The sequence below is a fragment of the Sapajus apella genome, unplaced genomic scaffold (genome assembly GCF_009761245.1).
Source record: "Sapajus apella isolate SASKATOON/1434 unplaced genomic scaffold, GSC_monkey_1.0 scaffold2, whole genome shotgun sequence".
NCBI lineage: Eukaryota > Metazoa > Chordata > Mammalia > Primates > Cebidae > Sapajus > Sapajus apella.
Window position 1 is genome coordinate 76,650,726 of NW_022436942.1, and position 8,312 is coordinate 76,659,037.

General features: G+C 43.1%; 1 long non-coding RNA gene across 1 annotated transcript in view; it reads left to right on the plus strand.

Annotated features, from left to right (window-relative positions):
* Positions 1-8,312, plus strand: part of LOC116525424 — a 17,191-nt gene that overhangs the window by 6,714 nt on the left and 2,165 nt on the right. The window contains exon 2 of the long non-coding RNA XR_004257684.1: positions 1,541-1,545. This is a non-coding gene — a long non-coding RNA (uncharacterized LOC116525424). The remainder of the gene's footprint in view (positions 1-1,540; positions 1,546-8,312) is intronic.

Below are 8,312 nucleotides of genomic sequence, written 5' to 3' on the forward strand. Positions count from 1 at the left end.
TTTGGGGATACCTGATGTGGCCACACTTCTCTCTTGAAAGCACCCCACATCACCTACTGAAAGGGTGGGATCCCACGATTCTGTGTTCATTCCAAATGCTGCTTCTCTGCTGGTCACAGCTTATTGGACTAGAGGTTGGCACTTGATCCTAGTTTAGCCAATCAGATTATGCAATCTGCATAAAGAGAAATATAAGTTAGCCATTTGGATGCTGGAGGTGTTAAGGGCAAGGACATGCATGAGGGCCAGGGTTGGTATCATGTCAAACTAAAGGCTAGATAGACTTAAGTTATGGGGGAGCAGAAAGGGTGAAATTTATACAAAAAGCAATTTGCAGAACAATGTAAGAAGTAAAAAGGAGCCAAGAGGATGGAATAATATGGGTCAATCTCTTTCTGGGCTTCAAGAGGGTAGCCCAATTGTTGGGTCTTAACAGGAAGCTATTTTGTCCTCCCCTACCCCCACTAAGGGGACATTAGGAGATGTCTGGAGATATTTTTGATTGTCACAACTGGTCAGGAGGGATGCTTATTTGCATCCAGTGGGTAGAGACCAGAATGCTGCTTAAACATTCTACAATGCATAGAACAGCCCCCACACCAAATAATTATCTGGTCCACATGGTAGCAACATGTTAAGCACTTTACAGGGGTTATCCTATTTAATCTTCAAAACCAACCTCATGAGGCAGGAGCTATTGTTAGGTCATTTTATAGATAGAGACAGTGAGGCTTAGAGACTGAGTTAACTTGCCCAAGACAGGACTGATGGTCATGGATGCAGAAAATCTGTCTACAGAGCGTAAGCTCTTAACAATTCCATGTAGAGACTAAGGTCAAGAAACTATAAGAAGCAGCACAACCCAAAAGACCCAGTAGCTTTGGGAGGGGAGCATTTCGTTTAGGGGGAAAAACCTTATACACCTCAATAGCAAGAAAAGATAATACTATTTTAAAATCTAGTAACCATAGTAACAATAATTAATATTTTCAAGTGTTTACTGTGTCTATGCTTTGTAAATATTGGCCTATGAGTCTGATTTTATTAGCTCCCTAATTTTTTTTTCGAGGTTGAGTCTCACTTTGTCACCCAGGGTGGAGTGCAGTGGCTTAGTCTCAGCTAACTGCAACCTCCGCCTCCCGGGTTCAAGCGATTCTCTTGCTTCAGCCTCCCGAGTAGCTGGGATTACAGGTGTGTACTAGCACGCCCAGCTAATCTTTGCATTTTTAGTAGAGATAGGGTTTTGACATGTTGACCAGGCTGGTCTTGAACTCCTGACCTCAGGTGATCTACCTGCTTTGGCCCCCCAAAGTGCTGGAATTCCATGTGTGAACAACCACATCTGGCCTCGTATCCCCATTTTACAGATGAGGAAACCAAGGTGCAAGTAGTCAAGTAGCTTGCTGAATGTTCCAGAGCTCGTCAATGGCAGTTGAACTTTTATTCCAGATGATCTGGTTCAATATCTGTGTATTTTCCTATGATGCTAGGTTACCTCTCAGTTGAGTGAGAAGAAACATTTATAGTGTTGAACCTTAAGTCAAGGTCCTTGTGTTTTAAAAGATGGGAATTAAAAGAAGGGATGTGGGAAAGGAGAAAACCAGTGTGAATATAGATTTAAAGGTATGAAGATTCAGATTCCAAATCAAGGGTCTACCAGTGTGGCTATGTCTGGAATGGGGTTGGGGGCACAGGGGCCTTAGATGTTTGGCTGCAGCCTAAAATAGGAAAATGGAGCTAAAGTGAGGGCTGAAATCTGCTATGGTTTGAATGTATATGTCCCTCCAAAATTCCCATGTTGAAACCTCACCGCCAAGGTGATGGTATTAGAAGATGGGGGCCTCTCAGTCTGGGTGTGATGGCTCATGCCTGTAATCCCAGCACCTTGGTAAGCCGAGGCAGGCCAATCACATTTCCTATTTTTTTTTTTTTTTTTTTTGAGACGGAGTTTCGCTCTTGTTACCCAGGCTGGAGTGCAATGGCGCGACCTTGGCTCACCGCAACCTCCGCCTCCTGGGCTCAGGCAATTCTCCTGCCTCAACCTCCTGAGTAGCTGGGATTACAAGCACGTGCCACCATGCCCAGCTAATGTTTTGTATTTTTAGTAGAGACGGGGTTTCACCATGTTGACCAGGATGGTCTCGATCTCTTGACCTCGTGATCCACCCGCCTCGGCCTCCCAAAGTGCTGGGATTACAGGCTTGAGCCACCGCGCCCGGCTCAATCACTTTAGCTCACAAGTTTGAGACTACCCTGGGCAACATGGCAAAACCCCATCTCTACAAAAAATATAAAAATTAGCTAGATGTGGTGGCATGAGCCTATAGTCCCAGGTACTCGGGAGGCTGAGGTGGGAGGATCACTTGAGCCCAGGAGATGGAGGTTGCAGTGAGCCAAGATCATATCACTGCACTCCAGCCTGGGTGATAGAGCCAGACCTTGTCTTAAAAAAAAAAAAAAAAAAAAAAAAAAAAGACAGGGCCTCTGGGAGATGCTTAGGCCATGAGGGAGTCATCTTTGTGAATGAGATTAACACCTTTATAAAAAGAAGCATCAGAGAGCCGACCGTTTCTTCTGTCTCTTCTGCCATGTGAGAACACAGCATTTGCTTGTTCCATGATGTGAGGGTACAGCAACAAGGTGCCATGTTGGAAACACAGAGCCGCCCTCACCAAACGCTGAAGCTGCCAGCGCCTTGCTCTTGGACTTCCCAGTCTCCAGAACTATGAGGACATAAACTTGTATTCTTTATAAATTACCCAGACTTGGGTATTTTGTCATAGCAACAAAAATGGACCAAGACAAAATTCAAGGTAAAAGTTGGAGACTTGTTCTATTGGTTTAAAAGAGCTTAAGGTTTCTGAGAAGGATGAAGAGATTGTATTATGTGTGTTAGAAAGAGCTCCCTGAGACCGTGTATAGCACACATGGGGGCAGGAAGGAAGAGGAGCAGGGAGACTGGCCAGGTGACCCTGACATTGTCAAAGGGAAGAGTATGGGGAGGATTTGAGAAACATTTCAGAAGTGGAAAGGTTTGGCTCAGGAAGTGCCTGGATTTAGGGACAAGAGGAGAAAGGAGATGAAAGCAAAGATAAGATTCTGGTTGGGGCACTAGTGGTTGGTGAATCTGGGAAAGTAATAAAGCAAAGGAGACTACTTAAAATTGTAATAAAGAAAACAATACAACTTACTTTTGAACATGATATATGGAGTACAATTCTCCAATTCTGGGAATTAGGATCCCTAGAAGAAACTCACTTTTATCTAAGATATAAAAATATGCTTTTATGGGCTGGGTGCAGTGGCTCATGCCTATAATCCTAGCACTTTGGGAGGCCCAGGTGGGCATATCATGAGGTCAGGAGTTTAAGACCAGCCTGGCCAATGTGACAAAACCCCATCTCTACTAAAAGCACAAAAATTAGCAGGGCATGGTGGTAGGCACCTGTAATCCCAGCTACTTGGGAGGCTGAGGCAGGAGAATTGCTTGAACCCTGGAGGTTGAGGTTGTGGTGAGCTCAGATCATGCCATTGTACTCCAGCCTGGGCAATGAGCAAGACTCCGTCATATATATATATGCTTTTACAAAAATGTGTGTGTGTGTATTAATCTTGGATTATATTGTTGTGTGCCTTGTTTTAACTACAATATATTCTATGCATCTTTCCAAACCAATTCATATACATTCACAACATTGGTATTAACGGCTGTATAGTATTCTGCTGTGTGGATGTGTGAAGATTTATTTAGCTGGCTATTGCTAGAACTTTGTGTTGTTTTTCACTCTTTTTCTTTCTGTTATTACCAACAAAGCAAGAAATGACTTTGTACATCTTTGGCTTTTTTGTGCTAGTGAATTGATAAGGCTAAAACTTTTAGCGTAGCATTGCTGGGTCAAAGGCTAAGCACATTTAAAATTTTGATAAGTTCTTCTAAATTGCCAGAAGGCCAGATTTTTCGGATAGAGTAATGAGTTCTGCTTCGGTCAAGTAAGGTCCAAGTGCCAAAGGCCTAAGGTCACTCTGAATGCCCCAGATCGATTAGTAACACAGATTGCACCTCTGAAGAGAAGTAACAACTGGAAAGGTGCCAGAATCAGAGATATGAGAACCCTATAGCTCATAATGATTTAAGATAATAAACTATGCTTCAAATATAAATACAGCTGCACTAGACACATTCATTAGAAAAGGTTCTCAATGTGCTGTCAAAGCACATATACAGCACATAACACAATCCCATCTCAAATTTACCATAAAATGAATACATTAGCTATGATAAATATTAATTACACATACTTTTTTTTTTTTGCTTCTTTAAATCTGGAAGTGCTTTTGGAGGATGATTGGAATATCTTAGATCTCTTAAAAGCATTTACAAGTGTCAATGCCCTTCAGCTAAAGACCACCAGGAGCACTGAACAAGTTGGGATCATTACTCACTGCAGTAAGGGAGAACAGGTGCCATGGGACCCACAGGACATCTTGGTAGGAGAGAGTGAGAAAGGATTTATTACAAAATTTGGACTTTTTTTTTTTTTTTTTGAGATGGAGTCTTGCTCTGTTGCCCAGGCTGGGGTACCATGTCATGATCTCAGCTCACTGCAACCTCTGCCTCCTAGGTTCAAGTGATTCTCCTGCCTTAGCCTCCCGAGTAGCTGGGATTATAGGCATGCACAACCACAGCCAGCTAATTGTATTTTTAGTAGAGATGGGGGTCTCACCATGTTGCCCAGGCTGCTCTCACACTCCTGACCTCAGGTGATCCACCCACCTCAAAATGCTGGGGTTACAGGTGTGAGCCACCGTGCCCACAAAATTTGGACTTTGATTGGGGAATCTAGGTGAGGCTTTAAAGAACGTGGGGCTTTCCTCAGGATTGGATACTGGTAGGAAGTGGGAGGAATTCTATGATTGGGCATCTTAATAAATCTTTTTTTTTTTTTTTTTTTTTTTTTGAGATAGAGTCTTGCTTTTTTGCCAAGGCTGGAGTGCAGTGGCACGATCTTGGCTCACTGCAACCTCTGCTTCCTGGGTTCAAGCAATTCTCTTGCCTCAGCCTCCTGGGTAGCTGGGACTACAGACACGTACCACCACACCCAGCTAATTTTTTTTGTGTTTTTTAAGTAGAGACGGGGTTTCACCATGTTGCCCAGGCTAGTTGTGAACTCCAGAGCTCAGGCAATCCACCCGCCTCAGCCTCCCAAAGGGTTGGGATTACAGGTGTGAGCCATTGCGCCCAGCCTAATAAATCTTATCTAAAGGGAGAAAAGACTAGAGCAAGCCTCAGCCTGTAATCAGTAAAGAAGCAGCTGCACACATATTAGACAGGGCAGGCAATATTTGGTCATTTTTGTGATTTGGACAGCGTTCGTGTTTTGTCTGTGTTCAGATTTGTGTCTTTATATCTTGCTCCACCATGGTCTCGGAGTGGACTTGTCTAATGTTTTAAAAAATTTATGTCTTTTTGAGACAGGGTCTCACTCTATTGCCCAGGCTAGACTACAGTAGCACAGTTACCTCACTGCAGCCTCAACCTCCTGGGCTCAGGCGATCCTCTTGCCTCAGCCTCCCAAGTAGCTGAGAATATAGGCATGTACCCCTATTACAGGCCAATTTCTCTGTGTGTGTGTTTGTGTGTGGTTTTTTTTTGGTAGAGATGAGATCTTGGTATATTGTCCAGGCTAGTCTTAAACTCCTGGGCTCAAGAAATCCTCCCTCCTCAGCCTCCCAAAATGCTGGGATTATAGGTGTGAGCCACCATGCCCAGCCCAAATGCTGATGTTCTATGAAATTGTTGATGTTCAGCAGAAGAGCACCAAGACCAAGCTAGGACTGTCGGTAGGTCAGCTCATAGCAACACCAGGGAAAAGCTGACAGAACGAGGTCAGTTCCTGGATGTCAAGGTGGCTTATCTCTTTCTCACTGTCTTTGCCTGGCTGGCCGCTACTGATCCATCATACTTCAGCTTCAGCCTCCTTTCCTAAGAAGGTTAGTCTTTCCTGATCCACCCTCCTTCACAACCCAAATAAATAGGCCAGGTCTTCTTCTTATACAGCCTTTAACAACTTCTGCTGCTTCTTTGCAGCCCTCATGACAATTGTCATTGCTTAATTGTGCAATGAGTCATCTAACACCTGTCTCATCAGCTCACATGTAAACTCCAGGAGAGCAGGGACCGTGTCCATCTTTTTCATCTCGGTATCCTCTGTGACTCACACAGCAGTGAACACCAGGTTGATGCTCAAAATTAGTATTTGATGAGGGAATATGGGAAAAACAGAAGACAATGAGCTGCTTGTGTTCACTCATTGTGCCTATTTATGTCCGTATTCCAGGGACTGTCACAGTGCTTGGCATATAGTAGGTGCTGAATAAATTTTTGCACAATGGGTTGTGATGGGTAATTTTAGTGTCAACTTGACTGGACCACAAGATGCCCATACTAGCTTCTTAAACATTATTTCTGGGTATGTCTTTGAGGGTGTTTCTGGAAGAAATTCACATTTTTTTTTTGAGATGGAGTCTCACTCTGTTGCCCAGGCTGGAGCGTAATGGTGTGGTCTTAGCTCACTGCAACCTCTGCTTCCTGGGTTCAAGCAACTCTCCTGCTTCAGCCTCCTGAGTAGCTGGGATTATATGCATGTGCCACCACACCTGGCTAGTTTTTGTAATTTTAGTAGAGACGGGGTTTCACCATGTTGGCCAGGCTGGTCTCGAACTCCTGACTTTGTGATCCTCCTACCTCGACCTCCCAAGGTGCTGGGATTACAGGCTTGAGCCACTGTGCCCAGCCAGGATTTGTTTTTAGTTCTGAAATTATGGCAGTTTTAAATTATTTTTTATTTCAATAGGTTTTTGGGAAACAGGTGGTGTTTGGTTACATGGTTAAGTTCTTTAGTGGTGACTTCTGAGATGTTGTGTACTCATCATAATATACATCACCAAATGGTGTATGTTGTACCCAATATGTAGTCTTTTATCCTTCATCCCCCCATCCGATCCTTCCCCCTACGTCCCCAAAATCCACTGTATCATTCTTATGCCTTTGCATCCTCATAGCTTAGCTCCTACTTATAAGTGAGAACATGTTTGATTTTCCATTCCTACGTTAATTCACTTAATATCAGGGTCTCCAATTCCATGCAGGTTGCTGCAAATGCCATTATTTATTTCTTTTTATGGCTGAGTAGTATTCCATTATATGTATATACCACATTTTCTTTATCTACTTGTTGACTGATGGGCTTTTGGGCTGAATTGGTCAACTGAGTAAAGCAGATGGCCCTCCTCAAAGTGGGTAGGCATCCTCTAATCCATGAGGACCAGAATAGAACAAGAAGACACAGGAAGGTTGAATTAAGTCTGCCTGATGACTTGAGTTGGGACGTTAATCTTCTGACCTCCATGCTCCTGGTTCTGAGGCCTTCAGATCTGGACTGGACTCTATATCATTAGCTCTCTAGCTCTCAACTATACCATCAGCTTTCCTGGGCCTCTAGTTTGCAGATGGCAGCCCATGGGATTTCTCAGCCTCTATGATTGCAGGAGTCAATACCTTATAATCTCTTCCTGTATATCTGCATCTGTATCTTTGTCAACATCTATCTATGTCTATATAGATAAATATGTATATTTATATGTCTATATATGTATCTATAGATTATACATAGATATATAGAAATATAAAAGTGTGTGTATATATTCTATTCATTCTGTTTCTCTGGAGAATTCTAATATGTGGGTTAATGACCTAATTCTTTTCCATTCATTTAATTCTGTCAAACAAATAATTCCAGTGGCTTCAGAGTCAAATAATTGAGTATGTTCAGTGCAAATGTAGTTGGTGGCAGAGGCTTAGTCGTGTAGAGAAGTTAGCTGAAAACCGTTTTGAAAAGTAAGATTTGACCCAAATTTTCTCTCCTTTGACTCACATACCTTTTTAACTTATTGGAAGCTCTACAGAGTCTCAGATCAAATAAAGGCCCTCAAGAAACCAGTGACAGCTATCGGAGCCCTGCACACTTCATTGGCAAGCACATAAACACAATTACTAGCTCATTAAGGACTGTAAAACAGAAGCTTTGAAGCAACATGCACGGAATTGCCTAGTTAGGCATGAACAGTGGCCTACACATGGCAGCACCTCCCTGCTGGAAGCCACCTAGGAAAAGACAAAGGACTGTGGCAGGAATGAGGAAATTTGATAGTCCTAGGTTCCATTCACAATCCTAACATTCTTTGGCTGTTGCTCCCTTGGGCGTTATGTTAACCTGGACTCTCTGGGCCTCAGCTTCCTCACCTGTAAAATA